Source organism: Grampus griseus (genome assembly GCF_964374135.1).
Source record: "Grampus griseus genome assembly, chromosome: 4".
In the NCBI taxonomy this organism is placed as follows: Eukaryota; Metazoa; Chordata; class Mammalia; order Artiodactyla; family Delphinidae; genus Grampus; species Grampus griseus.
Window position 1 is genome coordinate 27013972 of NC_138997.1, and position 24672 is coordinate 27038643.

A 24672-nucleotide genomic window follows, 5' to 3' on the forward strand; every position below is an offset into this window, starting at 1 on the left:
GGAAGCCCTACACGAATACTTTTAAAGGAGACTCTTGTCAAGCTATATTACATATTCCCGTGCCGGTTTATGGCACAATCTGAACAAAATTGTTTTAAATTCTAATAAGGTCTCATAGTTCAGTGACCGATGTGTGCCAAGCAGGCAAAGAATTCGATTTTTTTTTTCATTCCTAGCCCACATGCACTTATTGAATATCTACCCACAGGTCCTGTGCAAGGTACTGAGGAAATAAATATAGACTGCTCAGTCCCTGTCCTCAAAGTTGGTGGAGACATGCAGCATTATGGTATGAGCTTAGGTGCAGGGTAATATGGCAGCACATGGTAGGCTCAGCCTTCCATACTGGGAAAGCTAGGAATATACCAGTCAGCAGCCTTCCCCAAAGGCGACAGCTGAGCTGAGTTCTGAAGCACGACTAGATGGTAGCCAGACAAAGACAGGGGCAGAGCAAACAGAATGTGCAACGCGAGCTGGAATGTGAGAGAAATTCGAGGTGAACGTGTTCAGAAAACATTGGGTAGATTTTTTGTATGTCAGCACCATCACCTTGTTGTCCTAGCTTTATGTCTCCATGTAAAACAGCAGGAACATAAAAACTCAAAGAAAACATATGAAATGGCTAGAATGGTGATGATTTCTGTTTTTCAAATTAGCTAAATGTGATACTATTGCCTTCGTGATTTTTTTAAAATTGATTTTATACGTTTTAACTACACTCTCACCAAAAACAGATGAAGGAACAAACTATGCAGCTGCTCAGAGCACTGCAGCATGACTGACTTTCTAGAAAAATGACTTCTTAAATCAAAGGCTGAAACAATGTTCTCCAAAGTTGTTTCTCCTTCTGAGAAAAGTGCTCTTTATTATTTTTATTAGCGTCCTTTGACTTCTTTATGGCATTCAAAACATTCCATTTCAGCCCCAGTAACTTCTTTGGCATATTGGCCAGTAGAACTCAACCCATACTCTCTCTTACGCTTCACAGGAAAATACCATGATTGCATAAACAATTAGAATACAACTTAAAAACCATCATTAACATGTAAGTGCTTTTTTACAACTGCAAGCATACATGGGATTTGTATTTAACATTTTTGTGAGCCTTGGTCTTGGTCCTCAAACTGAAGAGTCTCTTAACTTTGGTCTTTGGAACTCTCCTCTTCTATCCAAATACATTTTCCTTGGCTCAGTCAATGGCAACTGCTATGGGCTGAATCATGTCCTTCTCCCTACTTCCAATTCCAATGTTGAAGTCCTAGCCCCTAAGACAGAGGGTGACCTTTTTTTTTTAAACCGAAGTACAGCTGATTTACAATGTTGTGTTCATTTCTGTTGTACAGCAAAGTGACTCAGTTTTTTATCTATGTCTATATCTATATATGCACACACACATTCTTTTTTATATTCTTTTCCATTATGGTTTATCCCAGGATATTGAATACAGCTCCCTGTGATATTCAGTAGGACCCTGTTGTCCGACCATTCCATATATAATAGTTTGCATCTACTAACCCCAGACTCCCAGTCCATCCCTCCCCACCTCCCCCTCCCCCTTGGCAACCACGAGTTTGTTCTCTGTGTCTGCGAGTCTGTTTCTGCTTCATAGATAGGTTCATTTGTGTCATATTATAGATGCCACGTATAAGTGATATCATGTGGTATTTGTCTTTCTCTTTCTGACTTACTTCACTTAGTATGATAATCTCTAGTTGCATCCATGTTGCTGCAACTGGCATGAATTCATTCTTTTTTATGGCTGAGTAGTGTTCCATTGTGGATATGTACCGCATCTTCTTCATCCATTCATCTGTCAATGGACATTTTGGTTGTTTCCATGTTTTGGCTATTGTGAATAGTACTGCTACGAACATAGGGGGTGCATCTATCTTTTTGAATTATAGTTTTGCCCGGATATGTGCCCAGGAGTAGGATTGCTGGATCATACGGTAATTTCATTTTTAGTTTTCCATCAGAGTGTAATCTTATTTGGAAATATGGTCATAGCAGATATGATTAGTTAAGATGAGGTCATTTTGGAGAAGGGTCATCCCTAATCCAATATGATTGGGGTTCTTAGTAAAAAGAGGAAATTAGGACACAGACACACACAGAGAGAATGCTGTGTGAAGATGAAGAGAGTGATACTTGTACAAGTCAAGGAATGCCAAAGACGGCCAAGAAACCACCAGAAGCTAGGAGAGAGGGATGGAACAGATTCTCCCTCACAGCCTTCAGAAGGAACTAACTCAGCTGACACGTTAAACTTGGCCAAGCCTACAGAACCATGAAACAATATATTTCTGTTGCCGAAGCCACCCATTTGTGGTACTTTGTTATGCAGCCCTAGCCGACCGATACAGCAACTTGGACTCATCCCTGACTCTTCCTTCTCCCTAGTTTCCTTCTCAATCTGTTCAATTCTATTTACTTTACCCTCAAAAAACATCCAGATTCTGATCACTTTCCACACCTCCTCTGGGACCACTCTAGTCCAAGCCATCAACACCTCTTCCCAGGATGTGTGGAAGTCTGTTCGCTCATCTTCCTGTTTCTCCTTGCCTCCTTCCTTCCCCTGTAGCCTGAACGGTCCTTATTCACTCCTTTGCTCAAAACCATCCAAAGGCTCAGAGGAAAAGCCAAAGTCATCCTATGACCACAGGGCCCCAATGTGGCCCCTGAGACCTTACGAACCTTTCTCTCGTGCTTGCTGCCCTTCAGCAACACTGGCATCCTTGCCAGACCTCAAACACACCAGGCGTGCCCCCACTTCGGGGCCTTTGCACGTGCTGCCCCCTGTTCATCCAGATATCTATACAACCCCACACCCCCACCTCCCTTCAGGGTGTCATCCAAATGTCACTTTCTCAGTCAGGCCTTTTCTGCCCCCTCTACTGAAGACACCCCTTCTTCCAAACCCCCTTCCCCTTCTGCTTTATTTTCCTCCCTAGCGCATGTCACCAGCTAACATGCTGTGTATTTTCCTTCTTTAGTCTGTTTATTGTTTGCTTCATCCACACAAGAAGGTAAACTCAACAGGGGCCTGGATTTGCTTCTGTGTTATTTGCCACTATGTCCCCAGGGCATGGCATAGTCCCTGGTACCTATTAGCCTCCCAATTAACACTTGGGATAAATGAGTGATCTCAGATGACTGGCCTTTTCATCAGTTTTGAACTCCTACTGCATTCCTTACATATAAGAATGTGATTGGTTTTTAACTGTCTTGAGAGTGAAAAGTATGTAGTGGAACCGAATGCAGAGAAGTCAAAGCATAGCATCGAAAAGATGCACTGTGAAATCCCAATTAAAACAGTAATTTGGCTCAATGACAAAATTAAAGCAAAGGGGGATTATTTTTCCTTCTTGTTCACTAACATCTCTCAATGACAAGGGAGCACACTTGCCTCTACGTGTCTCTCGGCAGCCCTCTGCTTCTTCGGTTTCTGTAACAGTGTACTGAGCTCAGTCTCTATTTCTCAGGCTCTTTCTCACTGTCTATATCACCAATGTAGATTTTCTTTGGCGTTCTACCTTTGGCCATCTTTTTTTCTCATTTCTACACTTTATCCCTTAATGACCTTATCCACTCTCCCAGCTCAAACAGCTCTCCTGGTGAATGACTTCCCGAATCTTTATATCCAGCTCCAACCTCTCCCCAGTGTTCCAATTTCATGTGTTCACTTCCTTTACATAACTTCCCAGCCTCTGTGGTCTACTGGCCTCTGGAAGGGTACTGCCATCTGCTAGGCACCCAGGTTCAAACCTTCATTAACACGTCTAGTCAGTTACCAAGTTCTGCTTCTCCAGGCCTGTCTCCCATCACTTCTCTTCACCCTGTTGGGAACCCAGGTTCAGACCCTTGTCACTTCCTCAGGCTTCTTCCCCAACCCTCCAGTTCATTCTACAGTGGCTGACAAATGACGTTTCCTGTTATACAGTTCTGATTCTAGTACTGCCCAGTTCAGAATCTTCCATCATCCCTACACAACACCACCATAAATGATAACGTTCCTGTCCCTCTTCCTTCATGCCTGCCCCCGCAGGTCCCCTCACGCTTGTGCTCGCCCCACTGCAACAACCCTGTTGAGGTGCTGTGGGTACCACCATCTGTACACCTACCCCCGCTCCGACTCCTGGGAAAACTGTCCATCCTTCAAGGGCCCCTAATGTTCTCCCGGCAGGATGCACCTCTCTCCCTTCTCCTGATTCGCTTTCGTGAATTCCTGATTTGCTCACCCCCCTCCCCCAGCGGTCATCACTTCTGCCCCGACATTCGTGATTTGTGTCCTTATCCTAATCCTTTGAGGGCGAAGACCTTGTCCTCTGCCTCTCTGTACTCTCTGCTGCCATTAGTGTGGAGCTGGGACTATTTATTGAATGAATGAAATCACAACCTTAATCTCATCACAGCAGAACATAAATTTCCAAAAGGCAATTTTAAAGAAGATAAATGAATGAGGCCAAGGTTATAGGTTCAATTCCTATATGGTTCATTTAGCTTTGCACAGAGGGGAAAAAACATCCGGGGAGACAGACTATCCTCAAAAGCTCAGCGAGCTATCCCACAGGCGTCTGCATTAGTAACAAAGAAGACAGGCCACAAAGTGTGGACGGGTCAGGAAAACTCCAGTCTCCACTGACACCCTTTCATGTGATTACCTCTGAAACTGAAAGATGGGACATGGTTGGAAGGGTATATGTCTGGTTTCAAGAAATACATTATTACATTTTATAAGCAGGGAGAGGGAGGAGAGGAAAAGGAGGAGAAGGGAGCAGACCTTGAACTCACTTGTTAGATTCTGGGTTATATCAAAACACAAAGCTTATTGAGTGATTTTTGGATGTAAGAATTCACCTTTATAGTATGTAGAACCCATTAACATCTTATAACATCTAAGCATCTTCATGGGATGTGAGTCCCAAACACGCAGGAGTAAAGGCAGGCACAGGAGCTCAGTAAGGAAACCTGGTTCCGGTTCTAGCTCAGCCACTAACTGATAAAACCTTAACAAAATCACCTCTCCTCTTTGGGCCGTAATTCTCACCACAAGAACGTTGAACAGATCATCTCTAAGATCCTTTTCAAGATATCCCTTTAAGATAAATATGGGCACAAAAGATAAATGGAACACCCTGTCATGATCAAGCTTTATTTGAAGTGGATTTCAAGCTCAAATTAAAGACAGCACCTTACACACAGTAAATAGCCATTGTCTGATCTAGATCAAGCATAAAAAACATCTACATGTAAAAACTTATTCTTTCTAGAACAGCTAATCCTATGGCACTTAAAATCTTTCTTTCATCTATATGATTGTGTCTTTGCTGATTTTGCTTAAAAATTCTGCATAAATGTATGCATTCAAATGGTATTCTACCCACTAAAAACCATTTTAACAGCGACGAGTTGGGAAAAACTACCCAAACTGGTCATTTTTAGTCTTGGTAATCAAAGAAATAACATGCACAGAATTTTATTATCCACAAAGGTAGTTCACAGGGTTTTAGACAAATGTTAAAGTACTATATAAAGCAGAAATGAGTGAGCATTGTATTTCCACTTGTAAAGACAAGTGTCTCTCTTCGGGAAACAAGGAAGGTGCAACTATTTTCAGTACCAAGTAGAATAGTTCTAATGACTCAGTGAAGAGCTAAAGAGATTAATCAAAGGTTCATGCTGATTTGGGTGACAATTGGGAGGGGACATCCTAACCATTCATCAAAAACACTTACTGGGCAATCTTTTTCCACGCAACGGTTGGAGGCTTAGGGAGAAGCGATAAGAAGCTGTGTGAGAAAAAGGGATTTCTACCGACTGAACTGGAAAATTCGGCTGAGAATCTATAATGTACCATGTTGTTCCAGGAATTACTATGTTACTTCCCCATCTTTATAACAATTACATAACACCACCATAGTGATTGATCCACCACTATTCAGTGACCAGAAATTCTTCACATGACAAGGAGTTTGTCCCATTTCTCAAGCTCACTCAACATCAATGAAGCAAACCTGTCTTTTGTACTTTCACTTAATCAGAGATGCTTCTACCATCATCACCAGCTGCTGAAAAGTTGAATCTTTCCACATGCAATCAATTCAATCCTTCATTCAGTGATCTAGAGCAGAGTGAGAGTTTGGAGGCCTATGCAAACAATACTTCAGGAAACATCCTTCTATCTGAACATGCTGGTGTGTTTTAAATCCTTCATTAATTAAGCTATTCATTGGAAGCCTGCTATGCCCCCCCCCTTTTCTAGGCACTCAGATGAGTAAGAAAAAGTCCCTATTCTCATGGAGTTTCTACTACAGTAGAAGAGAACAACAATACAGAAGTAAGGAAATAAATTCAGACAGTGGTAAGTGCTTTGAAGAAAATGACAGAGATCGAGATTGGCTGGGGCAGTGGGTGGTTAGGATTCTTTAGAAAGGTAGCCTGGGAAGGCATCTCTGGCGAGACTGAAAGGACAAAGTAGCCAGCCATGCGAAGATGCCAACAAAGGGAAGAGCAAGTGCAAAATCCCTGAGGAAGCAATGAACATGACACGTTCCAGAGATGGAAACGAGGGCAAATGAGTAGTAGCCGAAAGGAGGCAGGAGAGATGGGAGGAGGTAGGATGTGTGGGCCAAGAGGACAGAGAGAGACTACATGGGTCTCGAGGGCTGTGGTGATGACTCAGGATGCCAGTTTAAGTGACATCACGAGTGATGTGAATATTGAGATGTTTGAAGCAGAAGGGTAATATGATCTGCATGACATTTAAAAATCTGACTTTGGCTGTTGCCTGGAGAATGGACTACAGGAGTGGGTGATGTTGGAAGTGGGGAGACCAGCCACGTGAGCTCCAGCAATTATCCAGGCAGGAGATGACAGAGCTTGGATTTAGCTTAAAGCAGTGAAGACAGTGAGAAATGGCCTTTTTCGCTCTTTAAGTAGATAGTACCCACTGGACTTGCAGAAAAATTGTATGGTGGTGCTGTTTATATTTTCATAGTGGAATGAAGAGCAGTTTGGCAGTTCAGGGGAGTCTGTTTTGGACCCGACAGTGGTAAAACAGTTATCAGTATGGTATGTTCCTATTTTTGTAAATAATACAATAGCAATAATATTAAATGATAGTCTATCCATAGGAAAAACTGGGAGCAAACATATATCAGTCTTATTTAACCTTTCTGGGCCCACTTTGTCATCTGTTAAGGAGTGATAACAAAAGTCCTACCTTATAGGGTTCTTACAGATTAAATTAGTCAATACATACATACATACATATAGATAGATAGAGATATATTTTAAAGGAATCCAATTTTTATTGTAACACAGTTATCAAAATATTTTTTTCTTTTCCATTAAGGTTTATTACAGGATATTGAATATGGTTCCCTGTGCTATACAGTAGGACCTTGCTGTTTATTTTACATATAGTAGTTTGCATCTGCTAATCCCAAACTCCTAATTCATCCCTCCCCCACCCCCTTTCCCCTTTGGTAACCATATGTTTGTTCTCTATGTCTGTGAGTCTATTTCTGTTTTGTAAAAAAGTTCATTTGTGACGTATTTTAGATTCCACATATACATGATATATGGTATTTGTCTTTCTCTTTCTGACTTACTTCACTTAGTATGATAATCTCTAGGGCCATCCATGGTGCTGCAAATTGCATTATTTCATTCTTTCTTATGGCTGAATTACTCAAAATATTTAAGAGCACATACAACGGTGTCTGACACATATTCAGCACTATTTAAATTCGGACTATTATGAATCAGTATTATTGTTGGATCTACAACTCTTTTTTTTTTAATTCATTTATTAATTTATTTATTTTTGGCTGCATTGGGTCTTCATTGCTGTGCACAGGCTTTCTCTAGTTGCGGTGATCCAGGGCTACTCTTCGTTGCAGTGTGTAGGCTTCTCATTGCGGTGGCTTCTCTTGCTGCGGAGCACAGGCTCTAGGCGGGCAGGCTTCGGTAGTTGTGGCTCGCGGGCTCTAGAGCGTAGGCTCAGTAGTTGTGACGCATGGGCTTAGTTGCTCCGTGGCATGTGGGATCTTCCCGGACCAGGGCTCGAACCCGTGTCCCCTGCATTGGCAGGCGGATTCTTAACCACTGCACAACCACGGAATTCCCTACAACTCTTAATAGAGACTGGCATAGTAGTAGAACTACAGATAATTCTACTTTTCTATAGCATATTTTTCTGTACTGCTTTAAATTTATATAAGCATGTATAACATTGGTTAGCAGCAAAAAACAAGGTTTTTAAAAATATAGTATAAGAGAGTGGTACAGCAACAGCCATATTGTTTATTTACTGTTTAGGCAATGTTCTGTGTGAATATGGATTTGAGAATCTCTTTTAAGAATTCTGGTTCCTCTGGTGACTGTAGCATGTAGGCTGGGAACAGCCACATTAGATCACTAGGATAAACAATCACTGAGATTCAAATATATACTTTTATATAAAGAACACTAAATTTAAGAAACCTAAGAATTTGGAGAACACTCAATATACAAAAAATACATTTCAGAAACAAATCACCTTTGACTACTAGTTTACTAAAATCCGTACCTTCATCCACATATAAATGAGGAAAAATACCCTTTTGCTGACTATTTCCTTTTTGAGTCAATTTTTAACGTAAGATATCTCATTTTAGTTTTCCCACTATTTAGGGGTAATGTTTGGGAGTGATTCTTGTGGTATATTTTCTTTGGTGGTATTATCATCTTTGATGATAAGTGAATCATTAATGTTTTGGGGAATGATTTACCACTAAACAAAATTCCTCCTCTTAAGCCACAATTCATAATGCACCACAGACAGGAATTAAATAATTGGTACACATCTTTCAATCTCAGATGTATGAATAAAATTATAGATAAAGCTACCTGACACAGAAACTTCAAGGATATAACTAGCTTGGAAAATAAAAATTAAAGCCCCCAAAATGGCTGATTAGTCTTTTCCTATTTACCTTTTTCTTTGTTTTTACAACAGTTTATATGATTAGTAATATTTATTAGAGTGGCTCTGTTTAATAAGTATTTTCTATACTTTGAATTTCATTTAAGTGAATGTAATTTTCCCATAAAAGACTTATAATCAACAGAGCATAGCTTCAGCACAGCAGGAACGTATCCTGACAGAGATCTAGAAGGAAAAAAAGGTAGGAATATTTTGGATCACATGCTAAGCCTAGCCTAGGATGTGTAAAATTTCATTTTAAAAATAAAGATCTAGGGCTTCCCTGGTGGCGCAGTGGTTGAGAGTCCGCCTGTCTATGCAGGGGACACGGGTTCGTGCCCCGGTCCGGGAAGATCCCACATGCCACGGAGCAGCTGGGACCGTGAGCAATGGCCGCTGAGCCTGCGCGTCCGGAGCCTGTGCTCCAAAACGGGAGAGGCCACACAGTAAGAGGCCTGCGTACCAAAAAATAAAAAAAATAAAAAATAAAATAAAATAAAGATCTATGCTAGAAGGACATTCAAGTAACTTTTTCTCCTTCAATTATGGCTAGACAAATTCTCACTTGATGATAATATGCAAAATCTATTTTTTTGGACAGTAGGCAAAATTATTTAACCCTAGATGAAAACGTATTTTCTAACAAAACAAAGTGTCAAATGTAATTACTGGCCACTGTACTGTTAATGAATCATTTTAATCAGGTGACTTCCACACCAGCTGTGTGGACGTCCTTCTTAGAACACAAAGATAACAAATGACTTCTATTCTCAATAAGTTTATAATCGAGCAGGGTAGGTAAGACATGGAGATTGGTAAATATTAAAGTCACTGTGTGATAGGAGCAATCCATGGCTAAAAATAAAGAATTCATAGAATCCAGTAACTTGCAGTTGGGTTGAAGGAAAGCTTCACGAAGAAATGGGGCAAGGTGAAAATGAGCCGGACCAAGAAAAATGTCCAGACAGGGACAAATGCATTGGGATCCAGAACTCAATGAGTTATACACTGACAAGCATGGAAAAAGGCCCAAATCATGAGTCTCTAATACCAGATTCAGTGGTTAGAGATGATTCTAGAACAGTGAGTTGAAACATCTGGTAGACAACTGAAAAGGTGACATGGAAAACGAAGCGAGGTACAAAGATCTACCATGTTAGAGGACACAAAGTGACTGATGACAACTGTTAATTGCACAATACGGATAATGACAACAAAAGGTCTGATGAACTGAAAGAAAACTAAGGACCACTGAATAGGGGAAGCAGGAAAAACAGGTTCAACATGAGAAAGTTTGGAACATCACTCAAGAGGTAGGTCACCCTTAGAGAGCAAGGACTCTGGATTTTACTCTTAGAACAATGAATAAGCTCACCCCGGCAGAAGGTGAAATGAGGAGAAAAGAAGGTCACCGATGGAAATCTACAGAAAACTCACATTTCTGGTTAGGCAGGGAAAGAACTTGCTAACAAACCTGAGGAAGAAAGACAAAAGAGGCGGGAAGGCAAGATGATGCAGAGTCTCGAATTAACGGGAGGAGATCAGGAATGGGGGACCAACAGTGTCATATGCCACCAAGAGAGCAAGACTAAAGGTGAACCACTGGGCTGTGGTCACTGTTGACACTGTTGACTTTAGCGATGGTTTTTTCTGCATATATAAGCCATATTGAAGTGAAAGGCACTCCCCATCTTCTCTATTAAGAAGTTTCCATATTCAGGGAAGTTGTCTTAGTCATAAAACTACTACCTGGTAATTTGAGCACATGCAAAAGTCTCTAAAAAAGATCTAACATCAAATCATCTCCAGAAACATTTACTGAGCACATATATGCCAATCAGTGGTTGCTAATACAATGACCAAATATATGTGCTAAAAAAATGCCTCCACATTTTATTTTACCTCTGTAATCACTGGCATGTTGAGTGTTAGTTATTTAGAATCCCCTTGGAAGGAATCATAAACTTATCACACGATCTGTTGGACAGTACTTTATAAAGTATGTTGGAAAGAGACTACCTCTAAGTACTTGCTTGAGTGTATAAATTATGTTTTAAGAAGATTACCACAAAATGCTTGCTTGAGTGTTTTTAATTGCAGTGACTTTGCTTTTGAAACATACTATAAACAGAAACAGACTCACAGACTTTGAAAACTTATAGTTACCAAAGGGGAAAGGTGTGGCGGAGGGATACATTAGGAGTTTGGGATTAAAATATACACATTCCTGTATATAAAATAGACAGTCAACAAGGACCTACTGTATAATACAGGGAACTCTGCTCAGTATTCTGTAACAATCTATACGGGAAAAGAATCTGAAAAAGAATGGATATATGTATATGTACAACGGAATCACTTTTCTGTACACCTGAAATTAACACATTATAAATCAACTACACTCCAAAATAAAATAAAAATTAAATTAAAGAATAAATAAAAATTGTGAAAAAAGAAACATACTATCAATAGTCAACATGATTTAACTTTTCTCCCTGAACATTAACTATCCTTATGTTAAGATGCAGACTTAGATGCTGATACGGATGGCCTGAGATTCTGAGCAGTAATGGACACTGGACCTAGCTGTGGATCCTGAACCTGAGTTATTTAGAAAATTACTGATTTCAGCGTGTTTTTTATCACATTTTAAAGAAGTTGATGGAAAACATGCTTCATCATGGTCTTTCTGAGCAACAGAATATGGCTTCTTTCTATAAATTTAATTATTCCAAACTCCAAACTGCTTTTTCCCTGAGTTGTTTCTCTTAAATTCTAGAAATAATGATTTTCATTGCCACTGATACGGCCCTCCGATTTGCCAACTCAATTCAATCAGTTATGACCGCTGCTATGCAAGGCTCGTATGTAAGATCACAGGGGTTCTGCAGCTGGCACCCTCTACCCTACCTGCCTTATATTAAGTTTTTTTCACATGGGATAAAGGGATAGCCTTCATTATTTCAAAAATTTACATGCGATAGGTTTAGAGAGGTTCATTCCAAAATCTATAAATTAATGACATTAATGACAACGTCCTGGCACATTTGCTGACATGGCATCATGACATATTTACTTCAAATCTACTCAGTATCTGATTTTGCGCAGAGTTACCACCCTTGAAATATTAAAAACAGCATCTTTTTTTAATTTAATTTTTATTTTATGTTGGAGTATAGTTGATTTACAATGTTGTGTTAGCTTCAGGTGTACAGAAAGCGATTCCGTTGTACATATACATATATCCAGTCCTTTTCAGATATTTTTCCCATATAGGTTATTACAGAATATTGAGTAGAGTTCCCTGTGTTATACGGTAGGTCCTTGTTGATTATCTATTTTGTATACAGTCGTGTGTATATGTTAATCCCAATCGCTTAATTTATCCCCCTTTCACCTCTGGTAACCTAAGTTTGAAAAACAGCCTCTTAGTATGACATCAAAAGTCCTAAGGAATCTTATATTAATTGGATCAAATAAATTCATTCTTTACCATCTCAGTTTCTGAATGATCAATGAGGTATCACCACTTTAGAGTTAGGGAAAAAAATTGAAAATTAAATCCCAAATTATTAACGTATTTTGTTAGAGTTAATTCTATAATTGTGAAATGACATCACTGTGTTCAGATCAGCTTAATACTCTGAAATGATCTTTCAGTAAAGGTATAAGGAATCTATCAGAAAAAAATCTTTTCCATTCACACTTTAGTTTATAACAGGTCAAAAGAATATTCCTTTTCAAAACACTAATACATTTTTCTAGTTACGAGGGTTTTCTTCACGGGAGCCTACAGTCTAACCACACACGAAAAGAGCCACCTTGTCCTCATTCTGCTTGAAGGCAGGATGACTCAAGGCTGGCTCCTGTTGGCGGGCATCACTACAAGGAGTGGTTTGGTCAGAGCTGCAAAATGCTACTCAGGGAAATGGTCAGCCTCACTGGTAAGCTCTGAAAAGAAGGCATATGTGTGCACAGACACCTGAAGAGGAACACATATGTACCCTCAAACATGCAAGAATCTTCTGCAGTATTCTTCTGCTCTGCAGGTATTCTTCATAAGAACTCCCTCGGAAGAAAATGGCAGAGGCTTTAAGGAGGAGCCAGCATAGGGCACTAGTCAGTAGACTTGGATGACTGAATCTGCAAGGAAATTCAGAGGCGCCTTTTCGACTCCACCCCCCTACCCTTCAGGACTGAGGGATCAATGCTGTACTGTTCCATCTGAGCCGCCTACGCTCGCCTTTAAGTTCCCTACAGAGCTCCCTTTTAAACTTCTCCTGCTTAAGCACAGTCTGTAGGATTAAGCCTACATATGAAATTGCTGCTCAACTGTTTTTGACCTGCAAAAGCAGGCATTTCTTATGGTTCCATTAAACACATTTCTGGACACTGGTTTCAATGATAAAACCAGGGTCTATCACAGGACAGCATTTCCAGATCGATAAAATCATCATCTACAATTAAGTGGGCAATAGCATTCTACTAAGTATGATGGTCTCAGGTCTTCAAGGTAACACACTGAACTACTGAGGTGAACTTAGATATTGCTGATCCCACCCCCAGACCGCCGAGTTCCTTTCCATTACCATGTTCTCCAGCAATTTTGGCTCTTATTTTAAAAACTGTTCATTTTTTCTGATCGATTTCACTACTTTTACTTTTCAGTGAAATGCTAGTATAAAAAAATTAATAAACAAAACCATATGCTCATTTTCTGACTTGACATGAACAGAACAATGACAGAATCCTGTGTACTTTCTTTGGGTCTTTATTATTCTTAGGGTTTGACACGTCGGGCTGTTACTCTGATTGCCTCCCTCCAAAAATACTTGACACCCAAGGTTTCACAAAGGCTGGGTTTTGGCACGCAAAGACTGTCTGCACCCATGTGTTGACTCAGTGTGGCTCCATGCGGCCAACTCAGAGGTACATAAAAATGCAGGAGTTATTTCACGAGCTATCATCTTGTCCAGGTATCTTGTACCCTACTTTACTCTTAAGGAAAAAAAGCAAGACAAAAAATATCTATCAAATACTCTGCTTCTTCCTTCTCCTCTTCCATCTCTGTCCCCACCTTCCTCCTGCCCCAACCCCACTATCATACATATTTTGGCTTTGAGAAAAAAGCCACCACTATTATTAGAGGTGTGGGTATATTTGGTTCTTGTAGAAAAGACATTAAAAGTATTTAAATATTTCATTTAAATGGAAGGGACCATTTAGGTATTTGCCAGTAGTGGACCCACCTTTTTTCTAGCTAGCTCACATATACCTTCTTCCTCACCGTGTCTCTGTAACTAAGGAATAGGGATAGTCACCTCCACATCTCTCTCCAAACCCAGAGGTCCTGTGCTGTGAGCAATAAGCAGGTGTTGCAACAACTGTTTTGTCCCTCTTTTCACTTACTTGACACCATTACTGAGCACCTAGCATATGCCAGGCATTGTCCTAAGCCTTGACCAGCTAACAAAATACACTAAAATCCCTGTAATTTGGAGGTCATGCTCTTGGGCTCAGATGGGGGTGGAGGGGCAAGGGGACTGCATAAATCCCTACTGGAAAGTAAAGGAATGTTGATATATGTATTAACTTCTGAAACCATTTAAAATTATTTTCCTCACTCTTATAAAACGTATCAAGCCTGCTTAAAAGAGTTCTTCCTCAAAGCAGGAAAAACCAAAATGAAAGGTCTAGATTCAGTTAACTCAATGTAACTTCTTGTAAATGAGATGACAGTCATGAGACTCAAGAAAGTACCCCCGAGAGTACTGAATCAGGATTTAAATACATACTTTCATGGTTTAGTCCTGGGGTGTGTGTGTGTGTTTGTGTGTGTGTGTGTGTGTGTGTGTGTGTGTGTGTGTATGTGTGTGTGTGTGTGAAAATGCCCTTGGAATTTAAGTAAACACGCTAGTCTTTTCTTGCTTTCAGTGAGATGTGGCAGTCCTTCCAATAAAAGGTACTCATGTTTTTACAACTGGCATGAATACTCCATTTAATTATCTTCCAATGTTGTGAAAATCTGTACTTATGAAAAGACAATCGTTAACTTGCACCAAAATAACTTTTATCATTTTCCTGACATTCTTAAGAGCAATCACAGAAGCTTTTCTCAAAAGTTTAAAACCCGAAGTTAGGTTTTTGCCTTTGGAATGGATCTGAGAAAAGATGAAAAACATTTTAACAACAAGGCAAACGGCATAGATATCAAAGCAAATATGACATTGTTTAGTGGTCAGAAGTAGTTCCACTAGAACTTGTGAAAAAAGAAAAAGATTTCAGAATGCCCATAAGTAGTGATGAAAGACGGTGAAGTTGAGGAAGGGCGTTCCTTCAGTTTTAATAGCAACAAGGCAAGAAGCAGTGGATAAGTAGCTTAGATCTACCTTGCTTCAAAAATCTTTCCCTGCCACTACTGTTGCCAGAGAAGAAGTAGACGAACGGCCATCTGATACCACCCTGATACCCACCACCAAAGATCTGAGGGAACCTGGCCTTTCTCTTTCTATTTTATTATATGGAATTACCTAATATAAGATCTACTAAACCTCCTATGTTTAATCTCAGTGCCACAGAACTAGGACTGTTAGATGTCCCGACTTGATTTTAAGGACACTGCATATACCCTCTATCAAAATTGTACCATAATCACCTGTTTGCAATAAAAATTTAAAAATCTGCATCAATATTCCCTTTCTAGTGTTTGAAATCTGTATATACTATATATATTCTTTGGAAGAGATTAATATATTTTCAAACAGAGGGAACATAATACAGATGCATATACATACAAGGATGTGTATCTGGGTAAATTCTACCTGATTTAAAGAATATGGTCACCAACATTTTTTTTTTTTTAATACAGTAAAATAACGTTCAGGACTCAAGATAGCATCTTGGCCTTTTCTCCTCTTAATTTAATAAAACTTATTCAAACAGATAATATAATTTTTAAGGGCCCAGAAAAGAAGGAGTTGGCCCCAGGGGTGCTGTGATCCCAGCAGGGTGGGTCACAGGGACAGCAGGAAACTTTTTTTTTTCTTAAGATTTTAGCATTTTTAATTTTTAATTTTTATTTATTTTTTTGGCCATGCTGCGCGGCATGCGGGATCTTCCCCCATCAGGGATCGAACCCGAGCCCCCTGCAGTGGGAGTGCAGAGTCCTGACCACTGGACCGCCAGGGAAGTCCAGCAGGCAACTTTCAAGAGCCAGTGTGGACACCTGAGAAGGGACACAGCTGGGACAAGAAGGTGGTCAGGAAGCAGGAAGAGAAGGCACACCGGGAAAAGGGGTGTCTGCTAGAGCCAGTGGGTGCAGAGATGCCCAAAGCTGGGACAAGGAAAGTTTCCAAGTCAGGGAGGCCACTGGAAACCAGCCAACAGAATCACAGCCACCTGTGCAGCAGAGTCAGATACGAGGTAGCTGGCCCGGGCCAGGTCAAGTTGGCGGGCAGATGTACATTACAGTGTTGGGGCAGATAAACCTTGTGGTGTCAAAGTTTGCCTTGTCCTGGGAGCCTCCCCTGCTTGCCCTGGCCAATAACTGTGCTCAGCCCAGACCACGTCACAAGCAGCAACAGGCCAGCAAGTTCAGTAGGCAGTAGGCAGCTGGTGCATGGGAAAAAAGGGAAGTTGATGCAGGTGAGAAAGAAAGGAGAGAAAAACAAACCTTTAAAAAAAAACCCAAGCAGTCAGAAACAGCATAAAGTTTCTGAGTATGTTAAGTGTTTTAAGGGAAATGCTGTTAAGAACAGATGGTGTTCAGAGACACAAGTGGTAAATAATTTATTGGAGTCCTAGGAGGGTGGGTATATACAAGTTTAGTCAGGAATGTTACCTAGACGTGGCCTGTATTTCCAAGGAAGAAACAGGAAAATAATGGTAGAAATCAATTTGAGATCAAGGGAAACATAATTCTGAGGTATGCATCCAAGTTCACTGTTTATCTTCTGGGTAGAGAAGACTATTTGCTAATTGAAATAATTAGAGCCACACTAAATGGAAAGATCACTATAAAGTAAGAAGCCTAAGAAGTTAAGGGTAGGAAAAAGGATGTGTTAGGATAGAAGAATGTTCTACCGCATGTTTGTAGAATAAGAATGTAATTTGTGGAGGTCTTAAATTAAGCTAAAAAGTTTTGTTCACTTTTATTTCCAAAATTTAAGTTATAGAAGCACATAGGAGTTTATGAAGAATTAAGTTTGCTATAAAGTAAATTATGCTAACTTTATGTTATAAACCATATGAAAAATATAATGAAAATAATTACCATATGCCATTCATACAACTAACAGAAGAAAATCTGGATGTTCCAAGAGTCAACAGATCCCAAGCAACTCTGAACAAATTTCTAATTCAATTTATAATTCCTGAAATAGGGAAAAATATTTCAACATAGGCTTATTTAAATAAACATTTTATATGAATAATATAAAATGTGATCGTAATAAATAAGGGATAATTTGGTTTGTGAAATTTCATAGTACTACTTGATTATTATTCATAAACTTCTTTTTCCTTAAAACAAGTATTAAAACCATTCTAAAATACACAGAGTATAGTGAACTCAATGGAAAATTTTCACCTCACTCAGAACCTTAGAATCCTTACTGTGAACAATGGATGAGAGCCTTAATGTGTCTGACCTGAGAATACGGAGCAGGGGAAGTGGGGTACATGTAGGGTGGGGACACCACTGGAGTGAGGTGCTATTTTGTTGATGATTTCCTATTAACTACTAGAATTCTGCGTACAAATTAGTAATTGCAGGCTCTGATTAACGTGGATCTATTTAACTGTGAGTTTCTGGAGTGTTTTTTAAATGCACACAACTCTGATGTAATGGGTCTTATAATGTGCATTTTATAGGTCCTGAAGTTGACCCAGAATCTAGGGATTAAGGACCAAATATAAGAGAGTTTACTCTTATTACTCACAGTTGCATGAAGTTTAAAGACCTAGTATGAGCACTAAACAAATAATGGCAACACAGTAATATAGGAATAGGGATTTCCTCTTCCTAATGATATGTACAGTCCCAGCAAACATTACCCCAAACCAGAAAAGGACTACAGTCCGGTAACAACAGTTACATATGGTATTTTTTAGCAAGTGGGACCAGATGAAACAGATGATTACAGACACTCTCCCTTTCCCACCATTAGTAACAGGCTGTTCCCGAGAAACAAATGTCAATCATTCACAAAGGTACCACAATTTCCTATTATTTGTTCAAGAGAAACTGAGGTAATACTGCACAGAGATACAGTATTTCTTTTACACTATGAAATAATTTACTGCTGAGTTACAACATTAATACCATAACCCAGTGATAAATTTCTCTTTTATAAACAGTTTCAAGAATACTGACAGCTGTTTTTAACTCTAGTTAAAATAACTAATTACATGTGTTTGTACATTATTTCAAGCAAGATTAAGACAGATGATAATTTACTGTGTTGAGTGACTTGATAATACCACTTAATAGATTTGTTTCATTTGATCTTTAGAAGCAAATGTTCAATTTCTAAAAGGAATGAAAATATTCATAAATAATTTTTTTGGACTATTCTTTAATAATCAAACATTTGGGAACTAGATCTATAGTAGCAACTTAAAGATCAGCATTCACCTCACTTTTTGATAAATATTAGCATAAAATCCTACAAAATGGAATATTTTCATACATAAAAGCTTAAATTCCAGCTCTTAAAGAATTTTAGTCTGTTACGTTGTAATATTAAGCAAGATAATGAGTTCCCAAAGAAGACATTTAAAGACTATTAAAACAATACGAATCATCGCTGTACAGAAAATAATGTGCCCTGGAATCCTCACGGCTACTGGTCATCCTCACAGGCATATGAAGTACCACAGGATTTTAAATATTATAATAAAGTATCTAAGTGCCTAAAAATTAATCTACGTCAAACTGGATGGAAAGCAGAACACTAAATAAACACGACCTTCCTTTTCTTCCCATTATTGGAAGTGCCGTAACTATCGAGAATATGCGTTTTACACCAGACTTATGGAAAGAGGAAACAACACAGTCTAAAGACAGGACTACAATGTAAAAACAAAATATAAGCAAAGCCCTGCCCTACCTCTTCCAGCTCAAAGTATCAACCAGAGAGGGTTCAGAGTATTTATAAAAAAGCAATGCACATGCTGACAACCTTACATACAAACATAAAATGAACCTATTTTCCCTGATGTAGGGTTAACTAAGAATTTAACCTGAATCAAATCAAGCATCGCCTCCATTCCTTGCCACACTATGTAAAAGCAATAATTTTAGCTGGCTTCAAACTGACAAAAATATCTTATTTTCACCTTAAAATAATCTGTTTACATCAGGAAAAATGAAAACTTAGTAATAGGAGATAAGTGTATCCTTTAACAGAATTTCACTGAGTTCCTATGGTAGAATGAGTCTAGTTTTCAACATCTGTTCAAAGAAATTTTAAAGCTTAATGTATCCTCACAATTTTTCTGAAGTGCACTTTTTGCTATTATAACTAGAGTTAATATGGTCTTACTTCCCTGGAGAAATAAAAATGTGTTCTGTAATTTTTCAGTTTATAAATACAGTTACCTCTTCACCTAGAAGGGTTAACAGGGAAAGAAAGTTATGAGCAATACCAAAAAGAATGTCAATTACAGCAAAGAAAAATTCAGTGTACTTAGAAATGCCAAGAATGGGACAGGGCTTTCAGACTATCAAGAAAGAGAATTAAGTCTATTTCAGAGCATATATATGTACATGATATTTTTCTCTGGTAATAAGGTAAGAGAAACAGATTCATACGCATTAATTCCCCTTTTATGCTAATTTTGGGTGTTATAATGTGTTCGAGAGAAGGGGTGGATGCTAGTTAGGGAAAACACTGACCAGAAAGAGAAACAATCCCAGGCCACCTGTCCTCCTTGGGCCAGAGCTGCAGGTACCTCTGGGAGCCATTTCCTTGGGAACTCCACTGAGCCTCTGACACTCCCTTTACCTCCCACTGGCACTTCATTCTTTCCTGCTCCCTGGCTCTCTAAGTTCAAGCTGTCATGGCTTTGACATTCCCTCTGTTCTTTTATCCCTTTGTATAATTACAATCCCCAAAGCAGAGGAGACAGACTATGACACTAGCTAGTTAATCCCATGGGGGAAAAAAGTGGGTAAAAGATGAGAAAAATCATTTTTTAATTTTCCTCTATAAAACTAGTGCCCCTGATTATATGAAAATGCAGGGAAAACTGCTGAACTATAGTTAATTACATTTAATTGAAACAAAAGTTTCAATTCAGTCAAACACTGTTGAGCACATTCTATGATTCTATATGCTATCATGACTCTGTGTTCTTTCCTAATTAAAAAAATGAACACTTTATGTACATTTATATATTTTCAATCATTACCAGATATTTTCATTTACATTTTCTCCTTCATGATTAGAAAATTCAACTGCAAAACATTCAGATACTCATGTATTTTAAAGCTTCAAAAATCAGTGTTTTCTCAGCTATTTCCTATACTTTGTGTTTTCTCAATTTAAGTTCCAACCTTTGCCCTAGATTTCACTGCTTCTTTCTGCCTTATGCCTTATGAAAAAATCTGGTTAAATAGCAACGTTCTCTGAATTTTCATTTTCTATGCTTTTTACACCTCTCAATTTAGTCTGACAAATATTCAGCAAGCATCTATGCTATGCAGGGCATCATGCTAAATGTTCTGGGAGATGGAAAGATGATTCCTGTCCTTTCAAGGAACTAACAGAGAAGCAAAATATGTGTAAAGATGGTCATATGTAATATTCATAAAGGCTATATCATTTATAGAAATTGCGTCATAGGAACAAAATAGGAAGAGATTAATTCACTTTAGAGGCAGTAATACCTGAGGTGGGCCTTGAAGTACCGGTAAGATTTTAACACCTATACATTTTCATTAACTTATCTGAATATCTTTTAGATTATTTGTTTACTACACGGTAGGCTGAGACAATAATTAAAAACAGAACCATTTTATGTATGCAGGCAAGTCTAATATATATTACAGTATAAGAGTTTGTGCAACAGGGATAAAAGTAGAAAAGTCAAATAAGCTATTCCTTCAACAAACATTCACAAAACAGGTTAACAGAATACAGAGAGGATGCTGACAAAGTTCTTGCTGGGAAGGAGCAAGGAAACAAAGAAGAAAGTCCCAAATCAAACTGTGTGTGTGTGTATGTGCACCTGTGCACGTGAGCGAATGGGTATAGATAACCAAAGGGACAGAAATACCAGGAAATTGCCTAAAACTCATTTGGCAAGAGTAATCTGAAGAATTCCAGGAGTGGTGACAAGGGAAGGAAAATAAAAGACAAGAAAAGACAGGGGTAGGTGAAAAGACAGAGTAGCAAGGAAGGAATACAAGGTGGACATAAGTGAAAGATGGCAGTAATAGGAAGAGCAGAATTTACAAGACTGAGAAGAGAAACAAAGACGATGGTCTGGAAGGATGAGAGTTGAAGGACTCTGTAGGGAATGTAAGGAAAAGAAAACAACAAAGATGTGAGAGACAACGTTAGAAGGAAAAGGAAGGAAACAGGGCTGAGAAAAAATCACACCTAGCAAACTGCAAGAATAAATTATTTTAAATATTCTATGTGCTACAAGTGCAAACATACAGCACGTGAAAGAAGTAAGCAATCAGAATAATTGGGTCATTTTTATCATTTATCTTTAAAAGATAAGAAGGAGCATGTGAAGGAAGAAGATAACTGTAAGAAAAGTAAATAAAATAACCTTGCTTAAGAGTATGGTCAGGTAAGCCAATTTTAGTCATTACGTACAACTGAAAGGATCGGAAAAATATAAGCACCATAGATAGGTCAGTCTTACTTCTATACCAATAACATTACAAAATTCATAAGGCTCTTCAAAATATTAAACTTTTAAACAAATGATACCAGGTTTATAGCACTTAGGATTAATCAGTAGAGTCTCCTTCATGTCAAGGGATATTTTTGTAAAGAACCCATCAATAAGGGAAACACAAGAGTGACCGTGACCCCAAGAACCCAGGGTGTTCTTCCCCCATTGTGACTGCTGCTGACAAGCGTATTAGGATTCGTCAGGGAATATCAAGAAAATTTTAAAGCATTAACAACCTTAAATTCAGATGACTGTTATTTTTCAGCTGAACTATTCAATACATACCTAGTCACATTCATCTCCTTATCTACCTCTTTTTGTAACGCAACTGGCAAAAGTACTTAAAATTTCTCTCCATTTTCAAAATATAGAAGAAACATGCTGAAAATTATGCCATCTATAACAATAAAAACCCAGCAACTTATAATTCAATTCTTGGTTAATTCACAACTGCTGCTAGGACAACAAATAACTTAGTTCATTAATTCATATTTGATTACATCAGTTTCCGGTAAATCAATTTTTTTTTTTTTTTTTTTTTTTTTTTTGCGGTACGCGGGCCTCTCACTGTTGTGGCCTCTCCCGTTGCGGAGCACAGCCTCCGGATGTGCAGGCTCAGCGGCCATGGCTCACGGGCCCAGCCGCTCCGCGGGTCCCGGTCCTGGGATCCTCCCGGACCGGGACACGAACCCGCGTCCCCTGCAGCGGCAGGCGGACTCTCAACCACTGCACCACCAGGGAAACCCTCATTATTCAATTTTTAACAGTAGTCAGAACAGAAATTCAAAAGCACACAAACCCCTTCAGGTCACAGACAATAGAGGGTGAGGACGGTTACCAGCCCATCTCTACCTATGTGAGGAATTACGACTTCCAAAGTGTTCCCATACCAATTCAATTCACTTTAAGAAATACTTTATTGATCTTCTACAGTATGAGAAACAATATTGTACAAAAGAATGGGACAATGCAGTAGTTCAGGGATGGGGTGCGAAAGGAGGGCTGAGCGTGAACATACCTCTCTCTACTGATACTTATTCCTCCGGGTTCTTCTCAGCATACACACGTGTCCCCAAGAAGCCTGACGACTCCTTGAGAGTACGGGCTGACTTTCTCGTCTTTGCCCAGCTAAAGGTCTGACATATCTTAATCCTCAATACATGTTTGCTGACATAAATGCATGAAGGAGTGAAGCGAAGGGTCGTGAACAGGTCTGAGTCTTCATAGCTAGCTCATGGCAGGATCAAGTCCGGGTCCTGCCCAGTGATCTTTACTTTTACCTAGAGGAATACTAGATTTGTTTCTTTTTGTAACAAATCAGGTAGGTGAACAAGTACATTTAGGTTATTTCCATAAGGATTCCTGCTAGTCCATTTTGCTGTCAAGAATCTTACTGTGACAGCATTCTGACAAGCTAGAAAGGTGAGAGGAACCATGACTGTCTGTCTTGTGAGGCAAGCTTTATTTGATACTGATATACAGAGCTCCAGTGAGCCCTTGCTGCCATCAGATGGCACACTGGCCCACGGCAGTGTGATCCCAGGCCACTGCCCAAACCTTCTGACCTTCAAGGGGAAGAGGAAGGAAACTAACACATGCTGAACATAAAAGCACTGAGGGGCTTGAGTCTTTGCATGCATTCTTTTCTTTAATTCTACAATAAGTCTTCTTGCTACAGATAATTGTTCTCACTTTATAGACGAAAAACTCAGGCCCAGAAAAAGCGAAATCTAGCTACCCTTGGTTACAGAGCAAGTATCTGGAAGAGGCAGACTTGAACCCGGGTGAGTAAGACCTGGAAGCCAGTTCTCTCTCGACATCTCTCTGGATTGTACAACACAGAGGTCATTTCCAAAGCCCAGATCTCTCGAGCAATAGCAGCTCTGAGAGCCCCACTCTAGGGGGCTTTACTTTTACGCCAAGGGTTTACTTCATAGGAAGTAAGTGAACTGAGGATGTCAGAAGAGACCAGGGCCCAGGATGTTTTCTGCTCCAAGAAGGAAGTGATTTCCCCCTTGTTGCAACCTTTCTCGTGGAATGAATTCATTAAAAAATGCTCAGGCCTCTCTAATCTGTAACTTGTATCACAGAAGACAAAGAAAAACTGACGCACTGAAGGATGAGGCTGAAGTTGTACCGATTCTAGGGGTGCCAATGAGAGAGGCAACACGTCCAATTTACAGAGAAGTCAAGAGAGGAAGTACAGTTCATCTTCTGAAATGAAAACCTCCCTCCGGATGGCCACATCCTGCAGCGGCTTTCTGTCCTTTACATGTGACGAAAGGACGAGGTATCACAGTCACATATAAACTTCAGTCACAGTCAAATATAGAGGACCTTAAGAAGTCTGATGCTTTCTCATATAATTTCTATCAATCTATTTCACACGTGTGGTATGCTGTAAAATACATTTATCTTTCAAAGAATTTATTCTAGAGGAACATATCCCCATGTTATTTCTATTCAAAGAATGATTTTACAGTGTGTGTTTAAAAAAATGATTAAAATTAATGAAATTTTATACATCATTTACTGTATAATTAACATATGACTAGGAAAGTTGGGAAGCAATGGGTTAAATAATGATAATTGGAAAAAAATTTTTAAATGTATTTTATTGAAGTATAGTTGACTTACAATGTTGTTAATTTCTGCCATACAGCAAAATGATTCAGATATATATATATAGATATATATATGTATTTTTTGTCATATTCTTTTCCATTATGGTTTATCACAGGATATTGAATATAGTTCCCTGTGCTATATACAACAGGACCTTGTTGTTTAAC

The 24672-nt window shown here is 39.1% G+C and overlaps 1 protein-coding gene across 1 annotated transcript in view; it reads right to left on the minus strand.

Annotated features, from left to right (window-relative positions):
* Nucleotides 1-24672, minus strand: part of NR3C2 (nuclear receptor subfamily 3 group C member 2) — a 364942-nt gene that overhangs the window by 190926 nt on the left and 149344 nt on the right. The window lies entirely within an intron of this gene.